The sequence below is a fragment of the Petaurus breviceps genome, unplaced genomic scaffold (assembly GCF_028583685.1).
Source record: "Petaurus breviceps papuanus isolate PSGF00001 unplaced genomic scaffold, PetGlider_PUasm1.0 90743, whole genome shotgun sequence".
Lineage (NCBI taxonomy): Eukaryota > Metazoa > Chordata > Mammalia > Diprotodontia > Petauridae > Petaurus > Petaurus breviceps.
In genome coordinates this window covers 3,254,658-3,263,966 of record NW_027187332.1, presented here as the reverse complement: position 1 = coordinate 3,263,966, position 9,309 = coordinate 3,254,658, and positions in this window count along the sequence as shown.

Below are 9,309 nucleotides of genomic sequence, written 5' to 3'. Positions count from 1 at the left end.
TCCTTCCTTCCTTCCTTCCTTCCTTCCTTCCTTCCTTCCTTTCTTTCTTTCTTTCTTTCTTTCTTTCTTTCTTTCTTTCTTTCTTTCTTTCTTTCTTTCTTTCTTTCTTTCTTTCTTCCTTCCTTTCTTTATTTCATTTTGAACATTCAGGATGGCTCAAAAACATGCATAAAGATCTGGAAAACATGCTGTCTACTTCAGCATTTTTTTTCAGCTGTGGACAGAAAATAGACCACTGCTGCATTACTTTGGAATTACTGACCATGTAGAATTACTCTTTCTGTTATGTCCGTACTAATGACTTGAAACAGGACAAAGATCTCAATGATCCTGTACATTACAGAATGGAGGTGACACTTAATCTTTGTACAGCACCTGTTTCTATTAATCTGGCAGAAAGGGCATGTAATGCCCTGAGACAGTTTCTAAGACATTGCTAACCTACAAGCACAAAAGCCTGGAGTATGCAGGGGAGTTCAAATTGGAACTAGAACAAACAGAATATTTGTATTATCCAGAAAATATAAGTATTCCTTCCCTGTTAACAATGAAAAGTTGTTTTAGCATTATGGGCATTTAAAAAGAGAATGAATGGGGATTTCTAAAAAACAAGGCAAATTTAGTTATTAAACATACCTTGAGGTATAGCTTCCATTGAAGGGCATTATATTTATGAAGGCAGAGCCAACTCAAAGAATTTTCAGCTCACTGATGAATAGATATGTCAATGCAATGTAATTATGGTAAAATTTGTAATATACTCGATTAAGATAGTATCTATTGATAAATCTCTACATAGATAGCTTCAATTCCTATGTACTTTCAACAATGATAGTAGAAGCCTGTTAATACACAAGAATTTCAGCTATGATAAAAGTTGTGAATTGGGAGCAGCTAGGTGGTGCAGTGAATAGAGCACCAGCCCTGGAATCAGGAGGACCTGAGTTCAAATCCATCCTCAGACACTTAACATTTACTAGCTGTGTGACCTTGGACAAGTCACTTAACCCCAATTGCCTTGCCTTTCCCCCTCCAAAAAGCAAAAAAGAAAAACAGTTTTGAATTGAATAATTTTTAAAATTTGATTTTATTTTATACTGACTTGACCACTGCCATTATTAAATGGGTTGTCTATATGGTACACTGTCTAAACACAATCTTTTCATTAATAGTCTAGGGAGAAAAAGGGTAAGGAATGCAGAACTTCTTTAAAAGAATAATGACTATGTTTAAGAAATAATACTAATAATAGCCTTGCAAAGCACTTTACAAATATCATCTCATTTTCTTCTTACATCTGTCCTGGGAGTGTGCTATTCTTATACCCATTTTGTAGATTAGATATCCAAGACAGAAAGAAATTAAGTGACATGCCTAGGATTATACAGATAGTAAGTATTTGAGGCTGAATGAGAAAGAATACCCAAACAATTGGAAGTGGGAAAAAAAAGACAGAATCAAAAAGGACAATGATTAAAGGATTAAAGGGCTATTCAGATGACCTTTCATTTCAGTCTTTACTGAATCCACTTTGCCATTTTTTTCTATAGAAAAGAAGCTTCAATCACAATAAGAAAGCTAAAATATTCTAACCATTCCCTTCTTTTCTAATGTCTTTTCTTTGCCATCTGATTGGAACGGATCAACTAATAAAAGTTTATGTTTTATTTTAAGGTATGGTGAATGGAACATCTTGACTCTAACAAAGCTGATAAGTAATTGTTCTTCAATCTATTTTCTTAGAGTAGCCTGGAGATACTGAGTAGTTGATGGACCTCTTCATCTAGGTCACATAGCCATTATGTGTTACAAGTGGGTCAAATATTCCTAACTGCAAGTCTGGATATCTATCCACCACTTCTCATTGTTCAGCATAGGACCTTAAAGTTTACAATTAATATTCATTATTTGGAATCTTGAGGACTTTTTCCTCCTTCCAAAGTCCACTATTAAAAACTCAGTTACCCATAAGGGAAACATCTTTATCTGCTAGCAGCTGAAAGATAGATAAGAACAGAGAGAGGCAATGGAGAGATTAACATTTGGTCTAGTTTTCATTTGTAATGAAGATGTGACAATGTGAACTAATACTAATAAATAACCCTTCCACTTCAACCTCAGGCCCTAATTCCCTACCACTTTCAAGTACACATAGACTGCTACTTTGAATTCAGCAAGCAGAACCCTACACCCATATCCAATGCACCTACCTCTATGCCCCTGAAAATATTTCCTATTGCTATGAAGAAAACATGTTTTTAACCAAACTATATGGTTTAGTGATGTATTCAGTCACTCATTATAGTCACAGCAAATACAGCTTACATGGGAGCCCAGTATATGTACAATAGGAACATCTAACTCAAAAGCAACCTCACATATAGTACAATATATAAACAGAAATATTTCTTACATTTAAGTCACACTTACAAAGAGCCCAGCACACATATATTCACTTAAGAAAGATAAAATTCTCAACTAACATTGTCAGGAGGCCCAAGTTCTTTGTGTGTAAATTTTCAATTTATTGGAGAGAAACATTTCTATACTTAGTGGGGATATAGATTATTTTAGTGTAAAAAATCATAGTTTAAAAAACTATAAATTGTTATGTACAAATTTCTCATTCACAGAATGAAATGTGCATGTAAAGTTATAAAACTGCAAAAAGTAAAATAAATATATTACAAACTTCATTTAGAGCTATACATTTTCATTCTGTGAATGTGAAAGGTCACAAGTATTTTTCTTTTTGATAAATTACTTTAGTAAGGTTAGTGTTAATTGTTACTTGACTTATATATTTTCTATCCATGCCAAAACAAAATATCCTTTTTATTTGCAAGTGTAGGTGACAATATTTTCATGATGAAATGTCTACTGGAAATATCTAGATATATTAATTTCTTTGTTTTTTGTTTGTTTTGTTTTGGAGGGGTTCAGGCAAGGCAATTGGGGTTAAGTGACTTGCCGACAGTCACACAGCTAGTGTGAAGTGTCTGAGGTCGGATTTGAACTCAAGTCCTTCTGACTTCAGGGTTAATGCTGTATTTACTGTGCCACCTAGCTGCCCCCTGTATTAATTTGTTTGGGAAAAGAAAATTGAACCAATGCCAGAAGTTGTGTTTAGTCCAATGTGTCTTCCAAATTAGGAAATGAAAGTATGCAGAGTTATGAAACTGAGAAGCTGACATTTATTTAAAAGACTGAATCTCTTGATGAAGATACCAAAGACATTTGCAATAAATAGAAAGGATGCCAGAGAAAGCTATAAATACTATTACAGAAGGCCGCCTTTTGAAATCAAACAGTGAGGAAAGAAAACAAATTACATGTGTGACAAATGGTAATTGTGTACTTAATTATCAATCTGCAGATTATCCCTTACCTGCATTTTGCCTTCTGTTACCTAATTCATTAATTGAGAAAATATTAATATTCATACAAAATGTTAAGATTAAGAAAAAAGAGCAAGATGAAAATTATCCATTTTATTTTTCTGCTTTTGCTAGTATCTGATTTAAAGGCTCAGTAGAATAAAAGTAGAAACCAAATAAATAAATTAAGCAATGGACAAACTATATAGAACCCTGTAAAATCTTAGAGTTTGAACCCATTGATAGATACTTTCTGTATCCTTAGGAAGTATAACTATAGAATCATAAAATGTAACATTTGGAAGGAATATTAAGGATCGTTTAGCTCAAACTCCACATTTTACATGTGAGGAAACTGAGGTCCATATAGGTAAAGTTATTATATATTTAACTGTGAAATGAGTCAATAAATGTGTGACTCCAAGGTCACATGCTAGTTCCTATCAGGGCCATGACTCTGCACTAGAAGTCTAGTCATCAGTCAACATCTGTTTGAATATTTTCTTTATTTGATTTATGTTTCCTCCTCACTAAATATGTGGGTCATATAGATTATTATGAATAATATAATTAAATGTAAAGCATATGTAAGATTAATCTATCTTGATGAAATTAAAATTGACTAACTTAGCATTTATGACAAAATTATGGATGGTCTACTAGTTCACCTCGACATGAGAGATAGCTTAGACATCACTTATTTATAGAGTGATTTGTCTTAAGAACACCCTTCAAATCAGTGCAGTAGTGTGAGACAATCAGATCAATATAATATCTTAATTTATACAATGAATTTCAAAAATAAAAACTGTTACTAGATTTATTTTAAGACATCAAGATTACACAGAAGATTGGGGAACTTTGACTATAATTCTGTTTTTACAGTATGTGAAAAATTGGCAAAAGAAAGACTGTTGAGAAGCAAAATCTCACATACACACCTAAAGATTAATGAAAATTGTCACTGAAATGTTCCTGATTGTCATATGAATTTACCTGACAAATATAACTGTCAGGGCTTCTCAAAACTAAATTCAAATTCCCTTTAAGTTTATGGTTTCAAAATTTGTATTCTTTGAGTAATGTTTCCACAATCTTGGCTTCCTGTATTTCTTTGTAGCCCCATTCCATCTGTAGAAGGAATTTCTTGTTTTACAGAAAGACAATTGTTTAGAACCTGAATTGAAGAAAAGTTTTCATTAAACATATACACTTAAAAAAATCCACACCAGGGAAAATTGTCCTGTGCAAAGCACTCATTTTCATTTGTATATATGCAAATTATCCATAACTGAGTTCTAGAACAAAAGGATACATAAGATGCTTTTGTCCTTCCCTCATTTTGTGGGAGAGTTGGGGTGGAAAGCAGAGAATTTTAAAAAATTTGTCTATTTAACATATAACAATATTCACAATCAGGTATTGTATGCCACATAACATTTCCTCCCTTAATTAAAATAATACTGAAATGAATAACATTGCCATGTAAGATGCCTATGTCCAAGTTCTATTATTATTAGACTTATTTTTCTATATATGCATCGCATTATTGACAAAATTTTATGAAATTTTATTTTAAAACATCTTTAACTGGAAAATATCAAGAATATATGTGGATATATGTGTTATATATACACATACATAAACACAAATATGTATATATATATGATTTTAAACATCCAATTATGCATATTATGATACAAATATTTGCATCTTACAAAAATATGTATTTATAGATTTTTCTCAAGTCATTTTTGCATAGCTATTTGTAATACAAATACCATGAAAATAATTCATTTTACTCAGTCTATTAAGGATTTAAATTGTCTTCTTTCTAAATCTCTAGATCTGATGTCTTTTTTTTATCTTGTGAAATGCAACACAAGTTCTAAAACAGTTAAGACAATTTAGAATTATCTATATAAAAACCTTAATTCTCATATACAAAGTTGGATAATCACAATTATATTCCTAAAGAACATTTATATTATGAGATTTTTTTGTAATGAATTCAAAATTTCAAAATAGAACACATTTTCTTGTCAAAAGTTTATGCACTAATGTATGAAAAAAAAGTAGTTTTAATCTTAGCCTACTATTAGAACTTACATTTGTAGTATTTTTGGACATAGCAAGAATAGCTTTTTAAGGATAAAATTGATGATAAATATTTAAATATTCATAGAAATAAATATCTACATTGGACTTATTTATAAATTTTTAGACTGGTGTTTCTCATGAAAGCAGTGAAATACTGATTGTAATATGTATTGCAGATATGTATTCTGTAGTGCATCATTCATTCAGCCCTTTATCAATGACTCCTTACTTTGCAATATTTCTTTAAAATAAGAAATTTGTTTAATCAGTGTTATTAATTTTGAACATGAACGTAACATAATTACATTTTAAAATTAGAAATAAAAATGGGGAATAAAGCTGTGCTAATGAAAAAGGACAATCTTCATTTGAATCAGATGATAGTCACAGCAATCATGTTGAAAAGTTGTTTCTCTGCTGTTTTTCCACCTATTTTAAATAAAGTCAGCAAATTAAAGATACCAGTATGACATAAAACATATGTCTACACATTTATGAACATTACATTAAATTAGAGTAGTATTTTTCATAAAGCTATAAATATCTAATAAAATGTCATATGTGTAAGTGTTCATGTAAAAACACATACAATTAAAGCTTAAAATTGCACTACGACATTTGCAATACCCGGTATGTAAACAATTAAATATAAAGCAATATTTTACAGATGTGATAGAAAGGCACAATGTGATCATAATTGAAAGCATTAAGTAATTAGTATTATATAGTATATAGTGTTATAAGAAGCATATACTTTGCCCTATGGAAAGGATGAGGATTTGCAATTGTCTATATAAAACGTTATCATAACCTCATGATGAAGCAGAAAAATGCCTATCCTTTTTTCGTAGAATATGGAATAACACCCACAATGAAGGTGTGATCATATTCACCTTCAAATATAATTTGGATTTTTCATAAATTCGATCAACTGCAAAGAGGGAGATACGAAGATGTAAAACATTAAAATTAAAAAAAAGAAACTAATTGGTTCTACTGGTACATTGGTACCTGTAAGATAGTAAATGGACAAGACAAGGTCTACTGGACTTTAGGTAAGTTAGTGTAGGGATATAATACAAAGAATAATTATATAAAATAAGAAGTGGGTCTAGAGTGGGTCTAATCAGCATAGGTGTTAAACTATATCCACTCCAGGGAAATTGCTGATATTACAGAAATCAATCACATCAAAGTATGCAAGATTTTATAAACAGATGCTTTGTAATAGTATATGTCATACGAGGTGGCCAGGTGGCTCAGCAAGTAAGAGCACCAGCTCCAGTGTCGGGATGACCTGGGGATCAAATCCGGGTTCAGATACTTAGCACCATACCTAGAAATAACTGGCTGTGTAACCTTGAGCAAGTTACTTAACCCTGATTGCTTTAAAAAAATAGTATATGTCATACATATTGGATGTAATATCCAATATAATGTTTAAGGACAGCAAGCAGATTAAAGATGAAAAAGCTTCCAATTCAGTCATTCAGTCTCCAAGACCTCCCAGGAAAGAGAAGGGAGCCACTATGATTATATAACTATATAATCCCTATATAACTCTGTTAGCTTTGCACCTCCACATGACTGGACAATATTCAGTAACTGTGGAAGGGGAAATTATTAGATACACATTGCAAACACTGAACAGCAAGAAAGCTCAGAAGAGTTCTGGAGTTGTATCACTCTGGGACTAGAAATTCCACTCAGTAATTCTCACTTTTGTACCAGTTTTTTTGTTTTGACTTCAAATAAAAATTTAGAAATTAGAAATTTAGAAATGCAAAAAATTATCTGTTTAATTGAAGCTCAACTGAGAATACTTGTGAAATGGTTTCACAATAGCTAAAATTTTCAGAACTCTTATTTATAAGAAAAGCTTCAAACAATGTATTCAGCATATATTCAGAAAATATATTTAATGTTATGCTACAAATATTGATATTTCATGAACAATTATAATCATTATATATTTATAGGATCAGATATCAAAAGAGTGAAAGCAGCCCTTGAAAAAAAATTGTCTCTTTGTGTTAGCATCCATGAAGAAGAATTTATTGTTTTCCCCCTGGAGGTAACCTTCTCATGTTTAAAAAATAGTGATTTTATCTGATCACACAAAAAGGAAAAACAAATCAATCCCAAGAAAGTTATCTCAATAGTAAGAACACTTCAGCAGATCCAGAAATAACAATAGCATTTCTCTTGAAATTATTGAGAAAATTAATAAGCATTCCATTAAATGCATCCTTAAATTTACCAATAGATCAATAAGAGAAGAAATGTCTTTAGCAATAGTCACTCTACTACTTTTTATGAATGTTTTCTTCAATTATGACAGCAAAATGGAATGGAAGAATTAAACTATTATCTGGATAATTGAAGCAAAATTCAATCTTACATCATATTATGCTATCTGAAAGTTTCACTTGGGAATAAATCTATCTTTAAAAGAATATCCTTGTCTTAAGATTTTTTTAAAGATAGGTCACCAGGCAACCACTTTATGGAATATACATGTCAAAAGAAAACTCATTTCAAAAAAATTCAGTTTTTTTCCAACTGAAAAAAGAAATCATGTGACGATGAATAGATAGGTAAAACCTCAGTCCAATATTACTGATGGCTCTGGAGAGATTATGTTAATTTATGCATCTGTAGGAAAATTGACTTAGTATTTAACAATTTTGAGAAATTATTGGAAATCTGCATTCTGCAAAATTGGTAAAGAATTTTAAATATGGTTTGTTCTTACTGGAAGGTTGTAAGTGATGGATCAGTTTTTCTGAAAGTGATTAAGAATAATTCTAGAACTCTTTTCTTACAATTAAATGTATGACAATTCAATTTAAAATAACATTAGTATTAAACACATTATTAAATAATGCTTATTTTCCAACTATAACAGTCTAAGCAATATGTTATAACTTTAATTTTCAACTTATTTCAGGCTTTTACTAATAATATCTTGTATTCCTACTATCTTGGAAGCAAGAAATTAACTTAATTTTGAAATGAACTTTTGTCATTACTGTTATTTTAAAATTCTGTGAATTACAACCCTTTAATTCTAAGTAATCTTGATTATTCCCTTAAGTGTTCTGAGAGATAGCCCCTATCAACTGATGCTAGTAAGTAACAGCAGCTAACTAATTCAAAACTATATGGAGAATGAAAATTATTTCATTATTCAATTTGAATTCCAGTTATATAGGACCAACTTATAATAAATGAGAAATACTGATATTTTTGCTTATTATTAAGGAGAGAATCTTAGAATATTCAAATGACAAATGAGGTATGACATTCCCTGCATCCTTGCTATATTTTTCTAAGTAACTAATTTAAATGGAACAAAAATTCTTACACATTGTCCAATATGAGCAGAACCTACATTGTACATAATGAGATTTCGGGTTTTTTAATCACTACTAACAAAAACGCACATATTCATATATCCGTGAATATTCATAACAAAAGTGGAAATTATTCAACTTAGAATTTATAAATTGATTGGTGAATATAGACAAAGAAAGCCAAATTTAAGGAGGGGGATATTAGCTAATTCTAAAAAATAGGTAATGTTTTGGGAAAATAATTATTCCTCTTAATAGCTATATATATATATGTATATATATATATATATATATATATCACAGAAATAACATTTCTTTTCAAAGTCAGTGCTATATGTAAAATGTATACTTTAGTGCAGGGATGGAGAGTTTGTGGCCTTGAGATCATATTTGCCTTCTAGATACATGAGTAGAGTCTTTTGATTGTTTTTACAATTTATTTTAGAAGTTTTACAGAATAAATTCTTTTATTAAGG